The 11,985-nt window shown below is 35.0% G+C and overlaps 1 pseudogene; it reads right to left on the minus strand.

Moving 5' to 3' along the window:
* Positions 1 to 6,207: 6,207 nt before the first annotated feature.
* LOC149537863 (pentatricopeptide repeat-containing protein At2g03880, mitochondrial pseudogene) lies at positions 6,208 to 6,900 on the minus strand (annotated as a pseudogene).
* Between the last annotated feature and the right edge of the window lie 5,085 nt (positions 6,901 to 11,985).

Consider the following 11,985-nt stretch of genomic DNA (forward strand, 5'->3'; position numbering starts at 1 on the left):
ATGAAGTGTCTTACCCTTAGAACACAATGCAAAAAGAATTTTTTCATTTGGGTCAACTTGGTTAAAGATATTATTGGTCGAACAGGGCTTCCCAGAATTGTGAACAACTAGTTAAATGCACAAAACAATAAATGACCAACTTTGCGGGGTGCAAAACCTAGTCAAATGGATTCGAAATGACTTGGAAATTGAAACATAGGTTCTCTATTATGGACACTAAACATCCCCAAAGTGACTAGTCATGAAATAGTCCTGGGTAAAAGATATTCAGATGCAAACTGGGCCTCTAATCGCTATTTGACACTTGGTAGAATTGCAAATTTTGACACTAGCTCAAAATGGGACTTCACAGAATGGTTCAAAATGATGCTCTAACTTCATGGAACACTTAGATGCACTAAATGAAATTTTCTAGAAGCATAAAACACCTCATGGGGTTCAAAGGTATAGCTAGGTACATAGGCTTCACAAAGCATTTATAGGCCTCAAACTGATCGATAGTGCTCAAAATTCAAACTACAATTTTGAGCGCCAACAGTGGCTCTGTCTGGGGATGCATGCCCCTTTTGGGCATGGGAAGGATTCAGGTCTTTGGGAGAAGCAAACCATTCCAAAACTTCAAAACTCTCCTGAACAACAAAACTTTCTCGAACAGCTTTATTGAAAATAGGAAACTACTCTTAACTATGTACAAGTGATGGCTGCAGGCCACCGAAAATTTTCAGAACTTTTTACCTCTGTCAAACACCTTATTTTCATTTACGTTCTCCTGAGGCAAACTGAAACTCTCATCCTTATTTGTTTCACCCATCATATCAATAGTTTCAATTACTTCGTTAGGCAAAACAAAACTGCTAATACCATCTTCATAGTGCATATAAAAATTAGACAAACTTTCTACACCTTGCTCACTATGAAAATATGAATCAATGTGATCATAATAACTTACATCAAACCGAAAATGAAACTGATCACTACTAATTGAGTCATGGATTCCTTCAACCGTAAACACAAAAGCTTGATATTCTACTTCATTCAACGAGTTGCATGGAGCAGATTGTAACTCACCTTGTGCTTCCATAAATGAAGAGTATGTGAAATCTAATAATTGCCTACTTGCAACCATGTTACACTTTGAATTAGATTTATCCTTTTCTGAAACCTCTTCACACTCAAAACATTGATTAGTGACCATATATGAAAATTCATTCTGAAAGTGTTGATCTAGACTATGCTGATCACTGCCATTTTCTTCATCAAACTGAATGTTAGAATACACCTTGAACTCATCTTTACAAGACTTATTAGCACATGAAGAAAATCTATAATCTGATTGACAACCTTCACTATTTTCCTCCTCATCATATGAAAAATCAAAACAATGTTCAGCAAGATCAACATGAAAAGAACCCAAAACAGCATTAACCTTCCCTTCATTAACATTCCCTACATCCAGCAAATCGTCATGTGCAAAAACATTTGAGGTTCTGTTATATACACCTCCAAAGTCCAACAAAGATTGTTCAGATTCTACCTCCTTTTCCACATCAAACTTTGGGGAATTGATTTGACTGAATGAGAAAGTATTATGAGAGAACATATGAAAATCCTTAGAGATACTTATGTGCTTTTCAAACTCAAAAGCCAACAAAACAGAGATTTCATCAGAGCTCAAGAAGATTGCCTCACAAATCTTCTCCTGGCTATGATTGTCATCTGGATAACATGAAGAACTTACAATAGGAAGATGATTAGTGTAACAATCTGGAAAATCAGAATTATTACAATATTCTTTCTTATCATGGCAATCATCCCCCTTACTGCTGTTACAATTTTCTTCAACTTCATATGTACTGTAACTTAATTTATTTTCTCTTTTATATTCATCTTTTTTATGCTGATTGCTATTACCTGATTCATTAACATTTGAATCCACCTCTTCACAATCGGAAGATAGATTATCTTGCTCTACAGACTCATTGTATTCATTACTACCTTGGCTTTTAGCACACTCATTATCATTAGGAGATATTTCATGAAATCTGTAATCACCACTTTCCATCTCATCAATGAATTTTTCAGTCTGCAAAATTATTTGTAACCTTATAGGTGCTGGCCAATCGACTGAATCGGGTACTAGAACATCAAGGAAAATATTAGGTAGTGAAGATTCCTCAGGTCTACAATGAAAAGGCATCTTACTGATTATTGAATTAAGCCTTAAATAACATTGTTCAACACTTAGACCTTGAGTACTGCCTACCTCATTTCTTATAAGATTTACAATCCTTTTGTAAACCATTGTATTCAACATAGTAATGTTATTATTCATGATTTCAAACTCTTAGAATTCGGGGAACTAATCTCAGATCTAAGATTTGACTCCATCATAAAACAAACTTTCTACCTCTTCTTTCTAGTGCTGAAAATCACTAAATAGAGGCAACTTCTTTAAACACTTGACTTCCATGAAAAGAAAACATGAAAACCAAAATACCTCCAGTGCTGATACTGAACTTGGATCTGCTGATTTGGCACAGGTGCAAGACTAAAAATCCTTTACACCACTGATCAAACTTTGTAGAGTCGCCACCTCTTTGCAAGAGGAATGAAATAATCACTGCTGTGATCTATTTTTATATTTCAATTATTTATAATAGCAGATTGCAACCAGCACTTAAAAACTTATCAAGAATTTGAAACTCCTTTTCAAGAAACTACCAAAAGCTTCAGATCTGCCCATACAACTGAAAGTCCTTCAAAATTTTGCAATGAAATCAACTAGGAACAAACTGGTTCAGAGATTTGAGAGTCACCACTCACACTTTGTGAGAAATAAAACATAATTTGTCACTTGACAAATCTGAACCAGACTTTCAATGTAGGAAAAACTTGCAGATCATTATTATCTTGAAAAGAATTTACACTTTATAAATGAATTCTTGACTCTGAAACTTTCTCAATAGTATTTGCAAACTGGATTGATTGAAGATAGACCTATGACAATCATAGAACACAATTTTCATCTAGTTTCAACATACTGCTGATAATGAATAAAGCTTAACTTGGGGACATGAAACTTTAGCAAGGAAAAGGAACACATCTTGCTATTGATATGATATATCCAATCTGTTTCACATCAGAGGCTCATGTTCTTTCAACAAAATGGATTGCCATCTTATCTCCCCAGCAGAGTCGCCATCTTGTTGGTGTTTGAAAATGTTACCCATTTCCAATTACCCTGATGAGAACAAAATGCATCTAGGGGCAGCTAACTCCCATTATCAACACATCCATTTAGACACCAGGCCAACTATAAGGCATGACCCTTCTTCTTCTTCAAGCTCTGCAGAACCTAGGCGAGTAGACCTATAGATTCTTTATATCGTACCAATTGTCAAAGCATACACCGAATCTAATATGAAGCAGATAAAACCCTTATTTCTCCTGATAACTTATGAAATAACATATATCTGCAGTAGCTAGATGCAAAATAATGAAATTCGTAAGCTGAGTGAGGGCATTCTATTTATAGCTCTTCAACATGAAAGGGAAATTCATTTGATTAAAGATGTTGATTCAACAAAACCTCAAAAATGCAACAGTATAACCACTGATCCTATAAATGATCAGTCCCTAATCCATTGGGCAATTCCATGAATTCAAAACATACATCTGTGACATCAGGACGTATCTCATATACCCAGACATCAGATCTATCCAACCACCTTGTGATTCAGACATCAATGTTCATTCAGGTCTCATTCTCACAAAATATCCTTCTCAAACAACCAGTAACCTTGTTTAAACATATCGAGCATTTACTTGGCCCTTTGGTCCAATAGCAAGATACATTAAACATACAACCTGAAAGGGACGCAAATGGGTCTCAAATCTTTGTTCCAAAACCACATAAGACTTACAGATTGTTGAGACAGAAGATAAGAACCAGAACAAAACTAGTGAGATTGTTGCTCATATGTATTCATTTCCTTGAAACTATAAATTCAGATGCATAAGATTAAAACATGAAACAACCTAATATCTCAGAACTATCTATATTATCTCTACAATGCTATTCACATGAGAGTTCTGCTGAAGAAAATGGTGTCACAGTCATGGAAACATGTCAAAATACTGGAACCAATGGTCTCACAGTGCAAAAACTGGGATCCCAAATGGTATCACAGCAATGAACTTTTTTCTTCCCAAAAACTGGAACCAACTGGTTTCTCAGTGACAAAACTGGAACCCTTACAAATGAAAAAAGAAAGAAAGATATAGCAAGAAATGAATTCCTGAATCTGATATGCAATTGCCAAGTGTCCACTTGAAATCCAATCCTCTGTAACTGAAAAACCTCTTTCTTCTTTCATCCCTTCTGATATGATTTTGTTTCATCATTAATCTGTAACAAACTTGCAAAATATCCTTGCCTAATGATGAAAACCCTTTACTTTCCAAAAAATTTGATTGCCCCATGAAAAATCCATTGAAAATGAGTTTTTACTGAGTAAATCAGAACAAATTCGACCCTAACTGCATTTCCATTGCCTTCTACTGATATCCAGGTCATTATCTTGACAAAAAACAAATCTGAACTTCCTAGTATGAATATGGTTGCACTTTAGGTACCTGATAGAAAACCTCGTGTAGCTCAAACTAACTGATACATGTGCAAAAACTGACTCCAGATTTGGAAAGTTCGTCTTCTCTTGATTCTGACGATATATAACACTTCATATTTTGGTTACCGAAAGCGCCTGAAATTGCCATTTGAAAATGTCCCCTCTAGCTATAAAATGCTTAGGTCTGCAACTCATATTTAAAATTTCAAAAAATTTAAAATACTCTAAAGTCCAAACTTTAGAATATATCCTTTATTTGATTTCAAAAGCCTGAATGTGACTTCAAAAAATGGGAAATAATAAAAATTATTATTTTTATTTTCCTTCATATTTCCCTCTCTTTCCATCCGGATCAACCAGCTTCTGCCACGTGGCACCCTTTGATTCACTCATGCTATCTCGCTATGGTAACTAGTGAGCAACTTTCGATAGCGACATAGCGCCTACCATCAGATCTGTGCCACATGGCATGATCTGGTGCGATCTTGAGACCTGCTCGCCGCATGACCTTCTGTTCTCTACTACGTGTCCAAATTTAATTGGCCTGTACTGCCACCTCAGCACGCTAACAGAGTCACCATGTCATCACCCGACCTGGGCCTACTGCCACATGTCGTGAGGTCACTATCTCACTATGGTAATAGGTGACCACTTTCAGTTGGTGAGTTAGCGACACTTGGTCGATCAAGACACATGTCACCATCTCCTTACTTAGTCTATTTCCTGCCACCTCATCACACCGGTTAGTTTGTTTAAAATATTGCTTTGTCATGCTGACGTCAGTCCACCTCATTTGGGTCGGGTCCCACTTTAATTGCTCACGGCCTCCACAAAAATTGCTTTGTCTTTAGACACAATGCCTTTTGCATGCTATTGTATTTAAATATTAAAAGGTACGCTCCTGCGAGTGATGTGGGATTATTGCTTTTCACATACTCTGCACTGCGCGGCTTCCTTCTTCCCTTAACGTTGAATCTGTAGGTTCTTTGAAACATGGATGGCTTCCTTGTCTATCTCTTTCAACGTGAGTCTACTTCCAATCGCTTCCCCTGTTTTCTTTTGATGCGTGAGAGCTTGTGTTAATATGACTGCTGCTTTTAAATTTTTTGCTTGCATTTTATCTCTGTCTTTTCTTTGCGCAGGGTTGCTTCACTGGTGGCATGAATCTTTATTTCAAGTCAATGCTCTACCCTTATCTAAGCCACTTCTTCTATCTGCCTACATGGTCTAGATCTCTATGAAGTCAATAGCATGGTCTAGATCTCTATGAACTCAGAATTTTGTTTTCTTCTACGAACCAGAAATGAAATGCAGTCCCTTCTCAAACACATTTGCTAGATCTTGCTTCACTCAAGATCTCAAAATATCTTCGCAAGGGCATTATTTTTGTTTCAAATAGTGCAATCTGTACACATCTCTCATAGCAATTTGCCGTGAACAATCTTGGACGTAAACTTCTTTGCATGTTGTGGTAAACCCATACTCGGAGGTTTTTGATGACTTAATTGTTTTCCCAGAGGGTGTGCTTGAAAATCTAAATGCAATCACCAGCTTGGCCCAATGGTGGCAGAAAAATAATTCATTTTCCTATGCAGAGGAAAATGCCTTGGTGCCTTAAACTGCCAATATAGATTGCCCACACTTTGCATGGATCTCCAATGTCTATGGGTGTGCTATATTTTCCCACACAAAAAGCATGTACTAGTTTATCGATTTCAATCCAACTACATCTGGGCATCTTTTTGATTCCTTTATCTTTTATCAAATTTCTTATGAGAAAAACATAAATCGTGGCATCTGTAGGGTTCTGCTCAAAAAGATGAGTTGCTGCAAATACTCCTAATCCTAGATTTCCATGTGGTCTACATGCACCAAGCAAACACATCCACACAAATGCCACGGGCTTTATTGGCATTTTTATGATATAGCTTAGAGTTTCCTTAAGATAGCAAGCACGGCTAAGAAGGTCAATCATGCAATCATAGTGATCACTTGTAGGTACAATGCAATAAGAATCACATATGCCATTGAAGTATTTGCAGCCCTCATCCACCAGACCTGCATGGCTGCATGCTAATAAAACACAAGCGTGGCTTAAATGATCAGGATATCTTCTAGAGTGCTTCATTAGTTCAAAGAGTTTCAAGGCATCCTTGCAGAAACCATTTTGTGCATACCCTGTAATCATTGCAGTCCATGAACCTACATCTCTTTGAAGCATTTTGCCAAACAGTTCATTTGCCTTGTGTAGGATTCCACATTTTGCATACATGTCTACTTCAAGGATTTCTAGGACACAACACAATGGTACAATACATTTAGGCTAGCCAATCACAAGATCAAAGTTATAACATGCCGAACAGGGGTACAGATCAATCTGGATACGTTAGCCGTAACAAAACAATGCAAACTGAGTTTTTTATCATGTTCAGAAAACTGATCAAATGGATTCAAAATGATCTCAAAATTGGAACATATGAAGTGTCTTACCCTTAGAACACAATGCAAAAAGAATTTTTTCATTTGGGTCAACTAGGTTAAAGATATTATTGGTCGAACAAGGCTTCCCATAATTGTGAACTAGTTAAATGCACAAAACAATAAATGACCAACTTTGTGGGGTGCAAAACCTAGTCAAATGGATTAGAAATGACTTGGAAATTGAAACATAGGTTCTCTATTATGGAAACTAAACATCCCCAAAGTGACTAGTCATGACATAGTCCTGGGTAAAAGATATTCAAATGCAAACTGGGCCTCTGATCGTTATTTGACACTTGGTAGAATTGCAAATTTTGACACTAGCTCAAAATGGGACTTCACAGAATGGTTCAAAATGATGCTTTAACTTGATGGAACACTTAGACGCACTAAATGAAAGTTTCTAGAAGCATAAAACACCTCATGGGGTTCAAAGGTACAGCTAGGTACATAGGCTTCACAAAGCATTTATAGGCCTCAAACTGATCGATAGTGCTCAAAATTTGGACTACAATTTTGAGCGCCAACAATAGCACTGGAGAAAGTTTTCAAACTAGAACCATCCTTGTGGTATTACACTAGTGAAAATTTTAACCAAAAGACAAGAGCCAACTTGTGGTATCACGGTTGTAAAATCAGAATCCTCATCCTAGAAATCCTTACAAAGGGTTGCACAAGCTACAAATGAGAGGAGGACACATGTCAAAAACTTATTGAAAACAAAACTACAGAGATATTTCCATAACGATACATTTAAACCATTCTCTAGTTTGACATAAAATTTGGGAAAGTAGTTGTAAAGCTTATAGCAAGTAATTATTTTAGGAGTCTTCAACTTCATTCAAGTTTTCTTCTACTACCGTCAACCATAAATTTTTAACTACCTATATAGAAAAAGACTTATCACTTGCAACTATTTAATTAAAACATTCATTTCATTCTTTTTGGCCATCAGTGAATCTAATCCCATCCAAATATGATCATAATCTTATTAATTCCATCTAAAAAATTAAATCCTTATTATTACTTAGAATGCCCTAGAATTAAAAAAACTACCTATAACTTCTACCATTGAAGAGCTGTGTAAAATCTAATAGTAGAAATGAAAAATCTAGCTTCTACCAATTCTAGTGGTATGTAATGCTCCATATTTTAGGTAAAAATGGTATGCCTAGTGTTTGTTTGAAAAATGAAGCCCTAAGCCATGAAAAAACCATTTAAATTTTCAAAACATTTAAACCTTTTTTTATATAGTCTGAACTATACAATCTATCCCAAATTTATTTAAAATATTTCAAGTGTCAGAATACATGTAGGTTGTAGATATTTCAATATTTAATTTTATCACTTTACCTTTTTTCTCACCAATCCCTAGGTGCCAGTTTTCAGTTCTCCATGTAGGATAAAAAAGATCCCTACTAAAAAATGTGGGATGAGATAATAGGCAATGTTAACCCATCACAAAAATGTAGAGTTTACCCCCATGGAATAAATCTAATTTGACCCCAATAAGATGAGCCATCGATGTAGATCTTCATTCTAAAATAGACAACCTAGATGCTGCAAGAAATATCCTCAACAAATGATTAAAACCCAACCATAGATCCAATATCTATTTATGTCAAACAAATTGCTAAGATGCACTTCAAATTATTTCTAATAAGTGCTCAAATCCAATGGCCATCACATATTTTTCAGAGACCTAAGAAATGATGTGAAAATATGAGCACCATTCAATGAATAAAAACCCAACACAAGAAGGATCTACCATTTGACATGAATCTATTGGTTGGTACATTCGCAAATGTATGATAGAGGAGGCAACATGCAATTTTGTGATTTCGTGGAAGCATGAAAAGTCACTCTCCAAAATAGAGAAAATGGTTAACATTTCCATGAAATGTTAACCCATGTAGATGTGCATGTTAACCCACAACTTTACCAATGAAGGAAAATGAGCCAACTCAATTAAAGAAAAAAATGGACCAGCTCAGTCAATGAAGGAACCAAGCTAACTTGGTCCCTGAAGACACCGAGTTAACATGAAATGTTAACCCCAACCAAATCACATGTTAACCCACTACAAAGAATACAACCTATTGAAGGTTTCTCAGATTAGTTATCAAAAATGGGCTAAATGGGGGGAAATGGCCAAAAGAAACTTATCATCATGGGATGCAAGCATATTTTGAATGAAATGTGTGGAAAAAATGAAAAACTTCATAGGCTTCAAAATGACAACCAAGTAAACATGCATGAAAAGCTCGTAAGGGCTCAATTTGACTTGGTTTCATAGAATGGTACTCAAAATCAAAGATTCAATTTTGAGTCCCAACAACTTAAATATGAAATGATTAATTGTGAGGATGAATCAAATAATTATTGTGCTCTTTAGAAAAAGGACAAGTAATGAGGTGAGGTCAAGTGACCTACCATGGATTGAAATTGATCAAAATCAAGATCTTGAGGTACACTTGCCTTAGGTTTTTTTCAAGAATCTACCTATGAGCAAGTGATATTTTAAGTAGTTCAAAGGTAGTTATTTTGAACATTTTTTTGTTGAGTTTTTCAAGGATGCTATAATTTACAATAGTGGAGGTTTTGTATTGTAACTTTTTCCTTTGATTGTGATTTTATCATAGTATTTAAAGTCTAAAGGTTCAACCATGTTGATTACATTATCATCATTGGTATATGTATAGTTGACCTTGTTGTTGTTTTTCTATTTAATAAAAAGTAGCTTTGGTAGAAACTTTTATAGATTCTATCAAAACTATATGATTACTTTCTGTCAAAAGTGTTTGGGCCAAAAATATATCTTTTACAATTTTGAAGGAATTTCTTTCTCCAAAAAAGTATAACCCACTATTTATAAATAGAACTTTCTCCCTTGTCATATGGAGGAAATGATTCCTTACAATTTTTATGATCCAAATTCTTGTTATGTCCACCCACAATCTTTCACTATCATCAATGAGGTCTTGAACCTTATGTCTCGAATTAATATAGTTTTTTTTATAACCCTTGTTTTGATGGCATCCACAATATACATTCTCATTCCACCATGTAGGTCATGGTTGTGGGTCATAAGGTCAAGAATTATCAAGTGGAGAAATAATCTCATTTTGAAGTAGAATCTTATAGACCACTTTAAGAGGTTCACCTAGAGATGTGTATTTATGTTTGGGTCAAGAAACCCAAGATGATTTATTAGCTTTGTTTCCAAATGTCTTATTGTTCATAGTAGCTTGTTCAATGGTTTTTGATGCATGCATGTTATTTGTGAAATTAAAAGATTCCTTAGGAGGTTTTGTTCCACCACTCCATCACGTACTACCTCTCAATTTTTATTAACGTACATAGAATTGTCTTTGCTAGAGGTAGACCCTTGTTTGATGTCTTTTTGAAGGGATAATTCACCTTTATTTACCATGAACTCCTCTATGCAGATACCTTGTGTAATCATTTCTTTGAAGGTATGTGGACCTTGAAGCTATATTTTATATCTAAAATTTGGTAAGACATTATCCATAAATATATTAAGTTTTTTAGTCTTGGGAATCTTACATGAGTATTTGGAGGAATTTTAGGAAGGATTCTCCAATTCTCTATTTAAAGTTACAAAGATATCTTATGTTGACCAAATATTGGGTGTTGTGTGAGTACTATTGTATGAACATATTGACAATCTCATCAAAAGTCTTAATTCTAGCAGGTAATCATGAAAAAAATTCCCTAGCTTGGCCACCCAAACTTCATTAGAACAAGTGCACGAGATATGTTTGATTGTGTATGAAATCCATGGACAAACCATTGAACTCCCTCAAGTGATCTTGGGGATTAGATTTTCCTAGATACTTTTCATATTTTGGTAGCTCAACTTCTTGAGGAAAAGGAGGCATGTACAGATCCTTATCAAAAGGAAATGGACAAATAGCATTTGACATGTATTGTTTAGCCAATTTATCTCTATCTTTCAACATTTATTCCAATTTCTCTTGCATGGCTTGAATTTTAATTCTTAACTTGGAGGTTTTAGATTCCTCCTCTTTTATGACAATTGTTTCAACATTATAGTTTTGAGGTAGTTTATCCCCATCTTGAGCAAGTTTGAGGAATTATTTCTCTTTCTAATCATTGAGAAATATTTCCATCCTTTTCTAGAAGTTTTTGTCTTTACAATATTTCTCTATGTCTTCTAGGGGTATTTCTTAAATATCCCCATAATCATTTGTGTAGGTAAGGTTCCTTGAACCTTTTAGTTCTTTATAATTCCTCTCTATTTTCTTTCCTACTATTTTCATCCATTTCTTGTTCTTGATATACCATTCTAAGGGTGTACAATATTTTAGTTGTTTTAGGATGTAGAGTTATTTTTGAATAGAAGTTTAGCTATTCTATTTAAAGATGTAAGTGTGTTGTCAATGTTTGGATGTTCTTGAAATAATAGATTCCTTCAGTGTACTAAGACTATATGTATAACTAGGAATGACCTCTACCATGATTCCTACCTCTATCTCTACCTTGTCTAGGTCAATGGGGAGGAAATACATTTCCACTCCTAGTTACAATAGTCATAGATAGTGACTTATGAAAAATTTTAAACAAGGACCACACTTGGAACATTGTCTCAAAGTAAGTAAGTAAGTTGTTAGAATGAATGTTGATGATACTACATTGGGGGAGTATCCTAAGAATTTTAGAGTATTGACATGTTTCATTCATGACCATGTTTGTCATTGATGTCAACATATCATTGTTTCTATAAAGAATAGGAGAACAATAGTCAGAGATCTTACTGGTAGGGATAATAGTTTAATTTTCTAGTGATGCACAATCTAGGACATGTTCTAAACTATGTGTTGATGATGTGGTT

This window comes from Cupressus sempervirens, chromosome 9 (genome assembly GCF_028749045.1).
Source record: "Cupressus sempervirens isolate cs-2001-9-10 chromosome 9, ASM2874904v1, whole genome shotgun sequence".
NCBI classification, from domain to species: Eukaryota; Viridiplantae; Streptophyta; class Pinopsida; order Cupressales; family Cupressaceae; genus Cupressus; species Cupressus sempervirens.